Source organism: Echinops telfairi, unplaced genomic scaffold, assembly GCF_000313985.2.
Source record: "Echinops telfairi isolate 266 unplaced genomic scaffold, ASM31398v2 ScPeMD7_7469;HRSCAF=8507_1, whole genome shotgun sequence".
In the NCBI taxonomy this organism is placed as follows: Eukaryota; Metazoa; Chordata; class Mammalia; order Afrosoricida; family Tenrecidae; genus Echinops; species Echinops telfairi.
The window spans coordinates 72,659,666-72,673,642 of NW_022111373.1; the positions used below are offsets into that span (position 1 = coordinate 72,659,666).

General features: G+C 45.4%; 1 protein-coding gene across 1 annotated transcript in view; it reads left to right on the forward strand.

The window, feature by feature from the left end:
- LHFPL2 (LHFPL tetraspan subfamily member 2) overlaps nucleotides 1-13,977 on the forward strand; it is a 216,862-nt gene that overhangs the window by 110,462 nt on the left and 92,423 nt on the right. Inside the window, exon 3 of the mRNA XM_004703523.2 lies at nucleotides 2,587-2,646. The gene's annotated coding sequence lies outside the window, so the exon portion shown is untranslated. The remainder of the gene's footprint in view (nucleotides 1-2,586; nucleotides 2,647-13,977) is intronic.

Below are 13,977 nucleotides of genomic sequence, written 5' to 3' on the forward strand. Positions count from 1 at the left end.
CGCAGAAACTCACACTCCAACCCCTGCTGGGCCAGAGATTGAACACTCAACTGCCAGGTGAAAGACTGGCCGACTTCCCCCACCCGGTGGCTCTATGGCGAAAGACCTGGTGCTCTGCTCCTGTGAAGGTTACAGGCAGGAAACCCCTCGGGGGCAGTTCCGATCTGTGCCACTGGGTTGCTAGGGCATCAGAATCAATTCCATGGTGCCCAAGAACACAACAACAAGCCTTTATTCCCGAAAATGTATCCTATATACCTGAGAGCCCTAAGTCACATCATTATCCTCGTCATTTTTAAAAATACAGTTTACTTTTACATACATGCAGATGCCAAAAGCACAAGTTCATTTTCCCAGCTAGCCTGCTCCTTCCTCAGTCTTGCATGAAGAATGCCAGGGTTCTATTTGGGTAGGTGATCATAGGCTTGGTGGAGTGTTAAGGACTGCTTTCAAGAGCCAGGTCAACTACCTGGGTGCAAAAGACGTGATGTGGAAACCTTTAACGACTTGTGTGCCATCAGGCCTGGTTCTGCTTTTAAGACCAGTTTCCCTACCTTCTAATTGACATAGCACCTGCCTGAAAGGGTTATAGTACAGCCCCTAATACTCACTGTCACCCTGTCCATGCTGACTCAGAGTGACTCTACGGGACAGGGTCGGACTGCCCCTAAGTCTAGTTTCTGAGACTAACTACAGAAGTAGGAAGGGCCATCTTTCTTCCAAGCAGCTGGTGGTTTTGAACTGCTGGCCTTGCAGACTGCAGCCTAATTTGTAAGTACTACACCACCAGGGATCTGTCTAGTGCTTAATACGTTCCTAGATATCCAAGAAATGGTAACTCTGATTATATTAAAAATGTTTCTATTGATATTTACCATATATACTCAAGTATAACCCAAATATCAGCCGAGGCACCTGATTTTACCACAAAAACTGCATTAAAAATGTGCTGGAAAACTTGGCTTATTCACGAGTCTATATGGTAATATTCCAGAGCAATAGCAATAAAGCCTATGGGCCTCTCCTCCTGGTGGATGTACTCAGGTGCGTACACTTCCCCAGAGACATCAAGAACCCCAAAAGGAATGCCTTCTGCGTGAGCTAACTCATCGTGAAGCCCATTCGAATGTCTCCGTTTTTATCTTGGTGCTGTGTTCGGATTTTAATGACTGTTTTCCCCAGATTCTAGCCTCTGTGACATCTTTGCAATTTTTTTTTAGTTCATAGAGTGAGCGGGATAGAACGTGTTGCCAGCATTGTTTCCTCATCGACAATTTCGTATTTCATTCTGTAATTGGTTTTTTGGTTGATTTGAACCTTGATGGTCACTCCCAAAGTGCCCTCGAGGACAAAGGTGGTGTTTTTGAGTCGCCGCTCGGTGAGGGGGAGGCGAGCTGTGATTAGGTGTGTGCTTCGTGGGCTGCACATCCCCTCTGCCCTCGCTTACTGTGAGCTGGTCGTCAGCGGTGTGCACCTGGGCTAGGGTCAGTGTCATTCTGATGCGTGTTGCACTCTGTGCGCCTGGGAATCAAGATGTGAAACATCACCTGTTTGTTTGTTTTTGTTTCTTTCACAATAAGGGCTTTTATTTGTCCACATGAAGTCTGAATTTTAAACAGATTCTTGGACTGGTGGCTCAGAGCCGTCAGCTCGTTCCACTTTCGCACCTGTCTCGTCACCAGTAGTTTTTCCAGAACTGCCACCTTCCCCATGAAGCTCCATGCGTTTTGCCAATTCAAACTTGGGCTTTTTCAGCATCTTTACTTTTCTGACAAACACATCATGGAGAGGATAAATAGACCGGCAAGCCTTTTCTCTGTCTTTCCCAATGCTGTCTGGAATCAATTTATTGACCACTTCTTCCAAGTCATCTGTCTGCACCTCTCGGGTCATGATTTCCATCATTTTTTTTTATTTTTCAGATTTGGCAGACCTGCTGGTGCTGAGCATAAGAGGTCATCCGAATCTGACTATTGCGTGTTTTAGTAAAACCAACACAGAACAGACGAAACAGATACCCATCGGTAGTCTTGACATAACATGAGCTTCAATCATGGTCTGCTATTTCTTGACCAGGGAGCACATCTTGTCCCGCGTAAAGTCCGTGCTGTGGAAGTTGGTCAGGCAGTGTTTGCCCTGAACGTCCTCAGTCATTAACTTAAATTTTCTAAAGGCAACCTCATCGTTTTGCAGATGAGCAAGGCTCACTTCAAAAACTCGACCCTTGAGGCCACCAGATGCAATTTTGGTTCCTTGTGTCCTGGTGACTAGTGTTTTCCCAATATCTCTTAGATGCAACATGGCTGGTGCCAATCTTTCTTAGAAAGCATCAATCACGTTCTTCTTAGCTCCTTTTTTGCCACCTTTTGTAGGGCACCTGTTACTGCCAACCCCCATGGCATCGTGCAGAGAGCCAAATGGGACATCACCTGTTTTTATGAGACCTACAGTTGTGTCATAAGTCATCTTTGTATCGGGGTCGGGTTGGGGTGTCGTTCTTATGTCTTAATGAGGCATAAATCGTATTGTAAGTCTTCTTGGTATTGGGGCAGGAAATCTTATGTTCTGTTTGATTTGTTTCTCCAGGTGGTATTTTCCTGAAGTAGATCAGCGTGACTTGCCGGCATTCCTGTGGGATAGGAATAGGTAAGTAAATGAAATCAGGTGCCTCTATTGTTGTCCTTGGAACACTGAACCAGGTGGCTAGCCACTAACTTCTTGAAGGTGCATTGTTTCAAACTATGGCACCTGCATGGTAAACTGTTGGGGGTTGTTTGTTTTTGTTGTTGGTGGTGTTTTTAGGGTTAAATATACCACTTAGATACACATATATGAAGGTTGTAAACAACCCCATAAAGTTTCATAAACCATGTTGGATTGAATGCTCGGGTACCCAGGCTCCCTTCGAATTTGCCTTCTTCTGTTCTCAAATCACCCCTGAGCACATCGGAGAGCTCCTTGTAAGGGGAGCCTTAAAAATGCCTTCTCTTTTGAGCTCTCAAGGGGAAGTACAGATGGCCAGATCCAGTGGTCACTTCCAGAGACCCAATTTTATCATGTACTGACGGCCCAGCTGAAGACTGCCTGCTAGTTGAAAACAATTGGCCAGTAGATGATTTGTTATGAATCCTACGGCTTCGACTTACAAAGGGTACTTTTGGAAAGTGTTAGTAACAGATCGTGGGTGAGTGATCACCTGCAATATGCATTCAGAAAAAAACAAAGCAGTGGAACATGAGATAATTGTCCCTCAACACTTGTGTCCAGCTCTGCTTCTCAGAAGAAAGCCCCGGCCAATGCCACCTTCCTTCAGTTAAGACTCCGTGTTCTCCCTCCTGCCCTCCCTGCCACCGAGTTGATTCTGACTCACAGCGATCCTAGAGGGCAGGCTAAAACGGCCCCTGTGATTTTCCGAGACGGTCACTCTTTCCAGGAGTAGAAAACTGCCTCTTTCTCCTTCAGACTCTAGGGCTGTGTTCTAAGAATAAGGATGCAACTTAGACCAGGGGACTCAGTAGGTAGTGCGGTCTCTAGGTGGACCCTCCGTGTGCCAGAGACTCTTCACTAGCTCATTTGTAGGAAGGCGATCTTGTTAGCCTAGAGATGCTGAGGCAGGAAAAATGGCTCTTGCTTTAGGAATCAAACTGTGGACGTCTAACTTGTTCTAACAGTTGCGGCTACTTGGGTTAAGGTAGGGAGTTTGGTTCCTTGTGTGATGGGAACTGCAAACACTTAAGGAGTTATGGAATGTATGGAGCCAAGTTCCTTCTCTCGGGCAAGCCAAGGCTGGCCTGAGATAATCAGGCACCCTGAGCAGGCGCCTGAAACTGACCTCTTTGCAAACTGATCATCTTTAAATATTTGCTTACTATGCATTAGTGGGAGTGGGAGAAACTGGTTTTCTCTGAGTAAAGGTTATTGATTAAAATTATAAAAATACTAAAATGTTAAAAAACATTTTACAATATAGTAAATACCTTTTTCTGTATCCTAAAAGCAAGGGAATTATGACGTGTGATTTTTATTGAATCGGATGTTTATGAAAACCTGCATAACATTTGATAATAGTAACACGTCACCATGCATGCAAACCCACCAGCTGCTCGGCCGGAGAACCGTGAGGTCATCCGCTCCCATGAAGACTGACAGCCTTGAAACCCTCGGGGCAGTTCTCCCTGTCCTGTAAGGTCACTGAGTCTGAAGCCACTGACAGCAGTAGGTGGTGGGTTATGGGGTATGATTCAGTCCCATAATTTCAGGTGCCTGGGAGAGCAGCCTTGGTAGTGTAGTAGTTATGAATTGGACTGCTAACCAAAAGGTCAGCAGTTCAAAACCACCGGCCGCTCCTTGGGTGACAGATGAGACGTTCCCTTCCCCTAAGTCTCAGAAACCCACAGGGGCAGTTCCATCCTGTCCTATAGGGGCACCCCGAGGCAGAATTGATTCGATGGCAATGAGCTTGGTTTGGGTTTGGGTTCGTTCGTTCATCAGGTGGTTAGTGGGGCTGGGAGGGAGCCTGGTTTTGCTCACGCTATGCTAGGAGTGAAAATATTCTCCCGAGAGACTGGTCTGTGCTACTGAGTGTCATGCGTCCATCTCCTTGAGTGGAAACATGACTGGTTGTCATTGGGACCATTGTGTGAGGTTGTGTACGTGAAGACCCTGGCTCCAAGACCCCTACTTTCTGATGTAGTGCAGTGATGGCTTTGAGCCCCATGGTGGCTTGTCATCCAGGCTCACTGCCAGGTGGGTCTGGTAAATCCAGCTCTAGGGAAAAAACAGTTCCTTTATGCTTCTACCAACTGTGGTTTCCTTTAAAACTCTCTCCCTCCGAATATCCAACCAGATAAGCTCATCCCCCTCAGTGTTTTGCCTTCTTCTCACGGCTCTTTTTAGGTTGTAAATCCATCCCACTCGAATACAGTAAAACTTGACTGAGTCACATAGGCACAAGCACAATCCTTTGGAATGAATGGCATCCAATCATGGGGAGTCTAATTTCTGTTACATACAGTCACCAGCCTGTTTTATCAGCCTTGTGGAAGATTTCTTTTCAGCTGGGAGAGATGCTCGATGCTTGGGAAGTGCCTGATTCTTGGTGTCAGGCAATGTTTGGCAAAGGTTCCTCTTTTGCGGGTCACAGATCTGGGTTGGGATCCCAACTGTGTTGTGTTGCAGTTGGCTGTGTGATGAGTTAAAGGCATTCCTTTAACTAGTAGAACTACCTTTTCTTCACTTGTGGATAATAGCTGCCTCCCGTGGTGATTTCTGGAAGACTGAATGAGGAAGAAAAACAACAACAAAGGAAATATGTGTGGTATTGAACCCCAAACTCAAATCCAAACTCATTACCACCAAGCCAATTCTTTCTTACTCGATGCAATCTTATAGACTGGGGGTGGGGGTGGGGAGACAGGGCTTTCCACTCCCGTAAAGAGTTCCAGTCTCGGAAACCCATAGTGACAGTTCTACCTGTCCTATAGGTTCCCTATAAGTCGGCATGGACTTCATGGCTGTGAATTGGAGGATGGGGCAAGAACTGCCCTGTGGGTTTCCCAGACTGTACTCTTTAAAGGAGTAGTCGAAAGCCTTGACTTTCTTCTGGGGAGCTGCTGCTGGTTTTGAACAGTTGATCTTGTAGTTAGCAGCCCAGTATGTAACCACTACACCACTAGGGTTCCCCTTGCCTGGCTCCCTGACACAGATCTTGGGAAGAGCACTGGATGGTAGAGTCTTAATACATTTGTCTTGCATTTGTCCGAAGATCTTAACCCACTCCTGGCTCTCATTGGTAAAAATGTGCTATGCCCTGTTTTCCCTGCCCTTTCTGGGAGAGTGCCTTACAAAAACTGGTGCTTAGTCTAAGGGGCTGTTCACAGACTCTTTTTTTCGAGTCTGACTTGTGAATCACAGCTCCACCTATTATAATGAGATTCATGACCGTCATCAAGTGGTGCACACACTTCTGGCTCCCACGGGATGGCTGTGAGGTTGAATGATTCACTGTCTGTGTCGTGGGGACTATGTCACTAGCACCTACCCAGTCTCAGTAAATAAAAGCTTCAGTATCTCTTGAGTTTGAACTCTGGCTGTATTAGTTTGGACCAGGGAAGAGTATGTTTTTTTCCTTGAGTAAGATGAGAATGACCATGCCCTGTAAGGTAGAACGCCCTCATCAGAAGAGGGCAGAATTAGGATTAGTCACTTTGGGTCTTCATGAGTGAACTGAGAAGCAGCGCTTTCCCCATCTGGAAGAGAACGTACTAGTACTGACAGGGTGAGCAAAGTGAATCTCTAGACCTACTTTGTCCAAAATAGTAGCCATATACTTATGCCTGGGGTGACTGAACATTTGAAATACAATATACAGAGACACCAAAATTTAAATTGAATTTTATTTTATTAATTTAAGATTTAAAACGTATGTAATACACACAGCTCATTTATAATCTCGAGTGAACATTCTGTTACTCTAGAAGATTCTAGAAAGAACTAGATATTTTCTAACATAGTTAGGAAAATATTTTCCTCCCGATCCTTTATGAAGAATGGACTATGAAAGGTTTTTTTCCCCCTTTCATTTTTAAATGATTTTTATCTACAGTCCACCAACGAACAAGTTTAAAGGAATTTTAGAAAAACATTTAAAATTAGAATGCAAAACAGGACACTCACTAGATGTGTTACCAGAGCCTTATGTAATAGACCGAGGCTTCGATTTGATGGTCTCTGTTGGCTCTTCCTGTCAGATTTTCTATGAAGCAGACCGAGGGAATGACGCCATGTCACAATGTCTTGCAGCTGCAATGTAATTGATCGGTTGAGCTCCAGCCCTACCCTTGGCCAGGAGCGTACAGTTGCCATCAGCCCTAACCGTCACCCTTTCCAAGGCCGTACATCTTTGCAGGAGTAGACCACCTCCTCTTTCTCCTGAAGAGCGGTGGGCGGATTCAATAACTGTTGTCATTTCAGCTACCTGAAGAAATGCCCATGAGCCTTAGGTAGAAACAGGAGAGGAAAGGAGCTGAGATGAGTGACTATATGCTGGGATGCCACGCAGGATAGCTCCCATCTTGACCGTAAAATATGTGTGTGCTTTTATGAAATTTGCTCATATGGGGAAGTCGTAGCTGCACACATTTCCTTTAGGGTTCGTCTCTATCTTTTCTCATTGCCAAGCCAGTGCATTCCTGCTCACCACGAGAGAAGGCCGTCGGAGCCCAGGTGGCCCAAGGTGTAAGGCCTTGGCTGCTAACAGAAAGGGGGGCAGTTTGAACCCACCAGAAGCTCCTCAGGAGAAGAAACCTGCCAATCTGCCCCAATGAAGATTTCAACCCAGGAAACCTGATGGGGTCTTTCTGCTCTGGCCCATTGGGTTGCTATTAGTTGAGATGACTCAACAGCAAATAAAGACCCTATCTGCTCTTTGAGACTTGGTCATGATTTCCTAACTGAAACCATCTTCTGGGTGAAATGTTGATTCAAGCTGCTTTCCTTGCGTTCATGTTAGGCACCATTGTATTAAATTCTTATTAAATCCTCTGGCGTGGGTACACCTATGGATTTCTTCCAGTCAGTTGGCGAAGTAGCTGTCTTCCAGATCTCTTGGCACAGGCCTCCAGTGTTTCCTCAGTTATTGAAGCCTTTCACTTGGTGGGCCATCCATTCTGGGAGTCTAGCTTGGGGCTAATGCCCTCCAGGCAGCTTGGACTTCTTCCTTCAGTATCATTGGTTCTTACTCTTGAAATGGTTGGATGCCAACGAGTTCTTTCCTTTCAGATGGATTTACTCACAAGCTATCCTTGTTGTCATCTTTTTCCTCTAGAGGGAAACCCAGGGCTGTGCTCTCATGATGGGGACCCACTGATCCTATCGCAGTCCTTCCACACACCCCTGGCACCAGCACCCTCTCTGAGACATGGGCCAGCTACTCGCCACCAGCCAGGCAGTCCAGTCCGCAAAGCTGGGCTGGCCCCGTCTCTGTCTCTCGGGCTGTTCTTCCAGAAGAGTGTCTGTGACAAAGTCTTAACACGACTTGGCAAGCTCAAGTGGACTTAGAAATGTACCTGGTTTTGATCCAAATGATTCCATATAAACAGCCAAGTGACGTTGGGAAATGAACACTTCCTGTCATTAACTCACAACTTGGGCCATCTTTTTCTTGTAATGAGAGCAAGTGTGTTGGAAACTCCAGCTTTGAGCCCCAGCGTGACTCATCTGAAAGAGCTCGTTCATCTCTTTTTGCATCACCACCTCGCTCTCTTGCTTCACTCTCAAACTACATCCACAATTCTGTTGATGTCCGATGCATCTTCTCCTAACATTCAGATGACTGGGCATTGGAAAGACACGGTCAGCCTAGGATGGTAGTCAGTGCGCTCAGGGACCTCCCATTCTTGTTCATGGTCAAGGGAACCAATTTAGTGGTCATTTACACCCCACAGCCAGTACCACTAAATCTAGCCATCCAGAGACTCACCTGCATGTTTGTAAGAGGGTGGTTGTAGAGAAAGTCCTGGGGAAAGACCCGAAGGGGTTAAGCAAGCTGCTGTGATAGCCCATGTTTCATGCTTGCATATTTATACCAAGGAGCGCTCGTGGAGTAGCGGGTTACAAGTTGTACTGCTAACTGCAAGGTGAGCAGTTCAAAGCCACCAGCCACTTTTCAGGAGAAAGATGAAACAGTTTCTGCTCCTACAAAGATTTACAGTCTTGGAAACCCACAGGGCAGTTCTACTCTGTACTGTACGGTTGCTATGAGTCAGAATTGACTCCAGAGCAGTGCGTTTGGAGCTATTTTTTGGTGAAGGGAGTGGGGAGGGCTTTACATCATTGGCACACAAAGCAAAGGTGACTTTTCATCTGTCCAGGTTCACACCTCGGTCTTCCCTAGTGCCTCGTTCCTGGATCCAAGCACTTATTATTCAGCTGGCCTAGAATTGCCAGAAGATGTTCATCAGTGTTTCGTTCACATTACCAAAATTATCCATGTTCATACAGAAAAGTATAAGCATGCAGGGGGCAAAATGTCAATCCCCTTTGAGCTCACCATTGTTAACCAAGGGGTCATGTTGCTAAGAGTCTCTCTTGTTGTGCCTTCATTAATTTACACAATTCTCACTCTGTATACAACTGTATAATCATTTTCCCATTTAATATTATAAGTGCTTTTGCATATCTCCATAATTAAATATTCCATCTTAAATGATTTTAAAACTACCTTCTATATTCTAATATTTAGGTTGATTATTTACATATTAATTTTTTATATGTTCAATTTTAAAAAAATCATTGTATTGGGAGCTCTTACAGATATTATAACAATCCATAATTCAGTTAGATCAAGCATAATTATACAATTGCTGCCACCATCAGTTTCAAAACATTTTTTTCTTTCTTCTTGAAATCTTTGATATCAGCTTCCCTTTATCCCCTCCCCCCCCCAGGAATTCCTATTATTATAGTATATATGATTTATTTATTTATTTATTTCCCGTATATTACACCATCCAATGTATCTGTATACCTACAATTATGTTATTTATTCTCCCTGAGTGGGGGTTATACAGTCATCATTGCTATCGCGCCCTCTCCTCCATCTCTTCCCATACCCTCAGGGAATCATTGCTCCTGTTACTATTGTTGCAGGGTTGACTTATCTTGGATTTCATGCATTGAACCGCTGTTAATTATACAAATGAACATACACAGGTCTAACAAGATTAGTGAGGTAAAACTAAGACCGTAACAGTAAGGGGAGGAAATGTTAAAGAACTAGAGGATAGTTAAGTGTTTCATCACTGCTATTCTGCACCCTGGATATATCATCCCTTCCAGGTGGCCCCTCTGTGAGAGACTGTCCAATGATCTTACAGGTGGCTTTTGAGTCTCCACTTTGTTTACATGTTAAATTTTAACTTTGAATAGCCCTTTATGTATATTTGTTCAGTTTTTAGTTTGTTTATTATTCACACTATCAGTATGAATGCTTGTTTTGTAACACCCTAATCAGAATGAGTTGCCAGATTATTACATTTTGGCCAATTTTGGAAGTGAGAATGATACCTTATTTTACATTTTAGAATGTTGGTTACTGCCGAGGTTGAATGCCTTTCATTTAGAGAAGAGTCCTTTGTATTTTTCCTTTTGTGAATTGTCTCTTCATGTCGTCCCTCTGGGGTAGGAATTGTGAGATTTCTGACTGCCATTTTCCTCAACTCAAAACTTACTGCCATTCGCCAATTCCGATTCATGGTGACCCTATAGAACAGAGCACAACTGCCCCCTGCGGGTTCCCAAGACGCTAGCTCTTCACAGGAATTTTAAAAAACGCAACTTCATCTTTCTCCTGCGCTGAAGCTGGTGATTTCGAACCGCTGACATCGCCCACTATGGCACCATGGCACCTAGAGGGGGCAGTGGGCTGGTGGGCCATTTGTCTAGAAAGGTTTCTCGGGGTGCAGAGCTTCACACGTACTCTCTGCTCAGTAATCGTGGACCGCATATGAAATGATCCTGCGCTTGAAGCAAAGTCAGGTGTGGAAGCATCAAACAGAGCACCCACCGGACTCTAAAATGACCTGTTGGCTACCGTTGTCAGCCTCTGGAAAGGCAGCCCTTCCCAGTCGGCATCCCATTCGCCTCACCGGGATGCGTGCGCAGCCCTGTCATTGCCCTCCACCTCTCCAATCCTACCAGGGAGGATGTCTCGGACAGAATACTGATCATAATAAATGCAATATGCTGGCTCATCACAAATGAGTCATTGTCTACCTGAGAAGTAATTCTTACTGATTTTTCCTCCCCTACCTATTTCTCCTCAATTGGGCTGAAGGCTCTTCTGTTGCTTCCACCTTAATTGTTGGTCCCTGGTAATCCCTGGCTCCTTTCTCTCTTTCACCTCTTGCTTTCTCTGGTTTGTCCAGCCCCACACCATGACGGCAGCTGCCACTCTTAAGCCACATATCTCCATACCAAGACACCCCCCCACCCCCAGGCTGCAGACCCACACTGCCAACAAACTGCCTCCTGGGCATCTGCCTCCTGGCAGTGTTCCACTGGCACAGCCAATGAAATGTGTCGCCTGACTGGCCCTGCGGATTAGATTCCCTCACCTCCAAAGTGACCACCCTGGCTGGCATCCTGGACTCCCTCTTCTCCCCTTAGCCTTTTGCTCAAATCCTCCCAGCTCTGCCTCCTTAGTTGCTGTGCCTTCCCCTGCATCCCTGTGGCCACTGCTTTAGCCCAAGCCTTGCTTTGTGACCAGTCAATCAGTAGATTCTGGATGAGGAATGAAGAGGTTCACAATTAGCTAATTATTTGAAGAAATTGGATAAGTAGGGGCTTGCACACAGTGGAATATTTTTCATCACTCCCAGACGATGAAACTATGAAGCATCTCGCGGTATGGAAGGACCTGGAGACCATTATGCTGAGTGAAATCAGTTTGTCACAAAAGGACAAGTCTTGGATAAGACCACTTATATAAGCAAGAAGAAAATAAGACATTCATACCAAAGAGTGGAGGGGGTGGGGTGGGCCCAGAGGACAAGGGAGGGAAGCTGGGGCAATAGGCAGGAGGGTGACCAGTATTAACTTGGGTGAAGGGGAAGTTAGGAACTCACACGAGGGAGAAGTAAAATCAAAAGAGGGTATGGTAAGCTATTTGGGAGGCTTTATAAATCCTTTAAACTGTTGGAAACAAAACTGATGATCTGAAATGTATAACTCTCACCTGATACAAAATTTAAAATCATTAAAAAGAAAGAAAGAAAATGGATAAATTACATTCCTCTAAAGTAAAAATGTACATTTTGCCTAGGGAAAAAGGCATGCTATTGTGATGGAATCTACTGATTCTTTTAAGGAATAATCCTCGTCCAGGAATCTGCCTTTTGTAGCAACTTGGATTTGTTTTGGGTGTGCAGTGTGTTACAAATTGGGCTACTAACCACAAGGTCAGCAGTTCCAACCCACCAGCTGCTCCGTAAGAGAAAGCCGAGTCTCTCTGCTCCCGTAAAGAGTTATAACCTCGGAGACCACAGGAGCAGTTCCACTGTGCCCCGTAGGGACACTGTGGGTCGGCATTGACTCAATGGCAGTGAATTTGGTTTTGGAGTTTATTGCTAGCCTGCCAGCAAAGTCCACCTTGAAGCATCTAATGTGCATTAATCGAAGGAGGTCTCCCGACAGTGCTTTCCGGTTAAAGGGGTTTTGATTTGCGGGCGTGACGTTTTTGTTCCCCAATTGGGTCTTCACTGTGCTCATTCTACTACATGCTATTTTTGTAATATTAGAATTATACTTTATTAGGAAAAAATGTTCAACTTACCTCCCAGAGAACCCAGGACAAGAAGTAAAAATATTTTCATAAGATTCTTTGAGGAAGTAAAATGAATATTTTTGAGAATGAAAATATAGTGAATTGTCTCCTCGGGACTGGAAGACTTTATTAAGCTAGCAAAGTATTCTTCCCTGGGGGTAAGTTTCTTCGGGGGCTGTTGGACATATGGTGTTGAGACGAATGAGAGCAAATGGAATAGCCTGGAAGTTGGAAAGGATTCCAGAAACCCAAGCAGCTCTCTGAAGGCATCGCACATACGAATTCCTCAAGGTTGAAGACAGGTCAGTTGCCTTCCTGAGACCCTTTACGGGCACATTACGGATATGACATGGGAAGGTTCTTCTGCACACATGTGCATTGGCGGGACTTTGCGTCGTGGGTCACCTCCTCTTAACATGAGGTGGTCCTGGGGGTCTGCCTTCCCTTTCTGTGTCAATTTGTGTTAGTGTTGATACTTAGTTTGAGTTCCTCAAAAGTAAACCCTGAAACACAGATTCGAGCACAAGAGGACCGTTCCGTGGGGAATCGCAGGATCTTCCGCAGAACAGAATGAGAAACCCTGCCTGGCCCCGCTCTGCCGCCATGGCTGTCCTGCTGTTGGCATGTCGGAGTCCAGTGTCGCAGCCGTTGTGCTGTGCCTTCGAGCTCGTCATCCAGCACTGTGCTGGACACAGTAAATGTCCTTTCTTCCTAGTCTGGCTTAGAAAGCTCAAAGAGCTCTGCTGAAACCTGGCCCCTGCCGGCATTGGATTTACTGGTGGCATCCAATCTAGCACCCCAGCAGCATAGAAGATACTGCACTGTGATAATCTGGCAGATGAACCATGGGCTTAAGCTATAAGGATGTGAAACCAGGAAGAGAGAAAGTGAATAAGGGTATGTTACTGAGCTGTGGATACCTGTGACTCCATGTCTGATGGGCTCTAGGAAATACCCTTAGTAGTTAGATGATCTGAGCATCCAGACAACTGGGATGTATCTCCTCTAAGACACATTTCTCAGCACCTGAAGGCTGCTGTTGAGGCCAGCACTTAAGGCCTACCTTTTGCTTGAACCGAACGAGAGGCCTCTGATGAGAAGGCCTTGCTGGGAGGTGGAGTGTCGGGCGTGTTCCTGGGGTGGCACACTCTGCTGTAGGAACAAATGCTGATAAGCTCTTGTTGATTAATGCCATAGAGTCAATTCTGACTCACTAGTGACTCTGTGTACAACAGAATGAAACAGTGCCCGGTCCTGCATCATACTCGCAATAGTTACTATGTTTCAGCCCTCTGTCACAGCCATGGTGTCAATCCATCTCACTGGGGTCTCCTACTTTTTTATTCACCTTCTTTCGTGTCTTCAGGTGTCCTTCTCCAGGGATTGGTTCCTTCTGATATGTCTAAATATGCCCAAAGTACATGAGCTAAGGTCTCTGTGGCAGTCACATAATCTGATGTCAATTTGAGAGGATTAAGGTGAAGGGGTGGAGTCTAGTCTGTCAATCAGATCATAGCCAATGATCATAGCCTCTGTGTAGGCCTGGCCTTCTCCTGAGAATTCTGGGAAATCTGGTACTTCTTCCTTGGAGGTGGGAGACACCTCTCTAACTCTGCTTACTCCCTGGGAGACATTGTAGCTGACAAGACACTAGT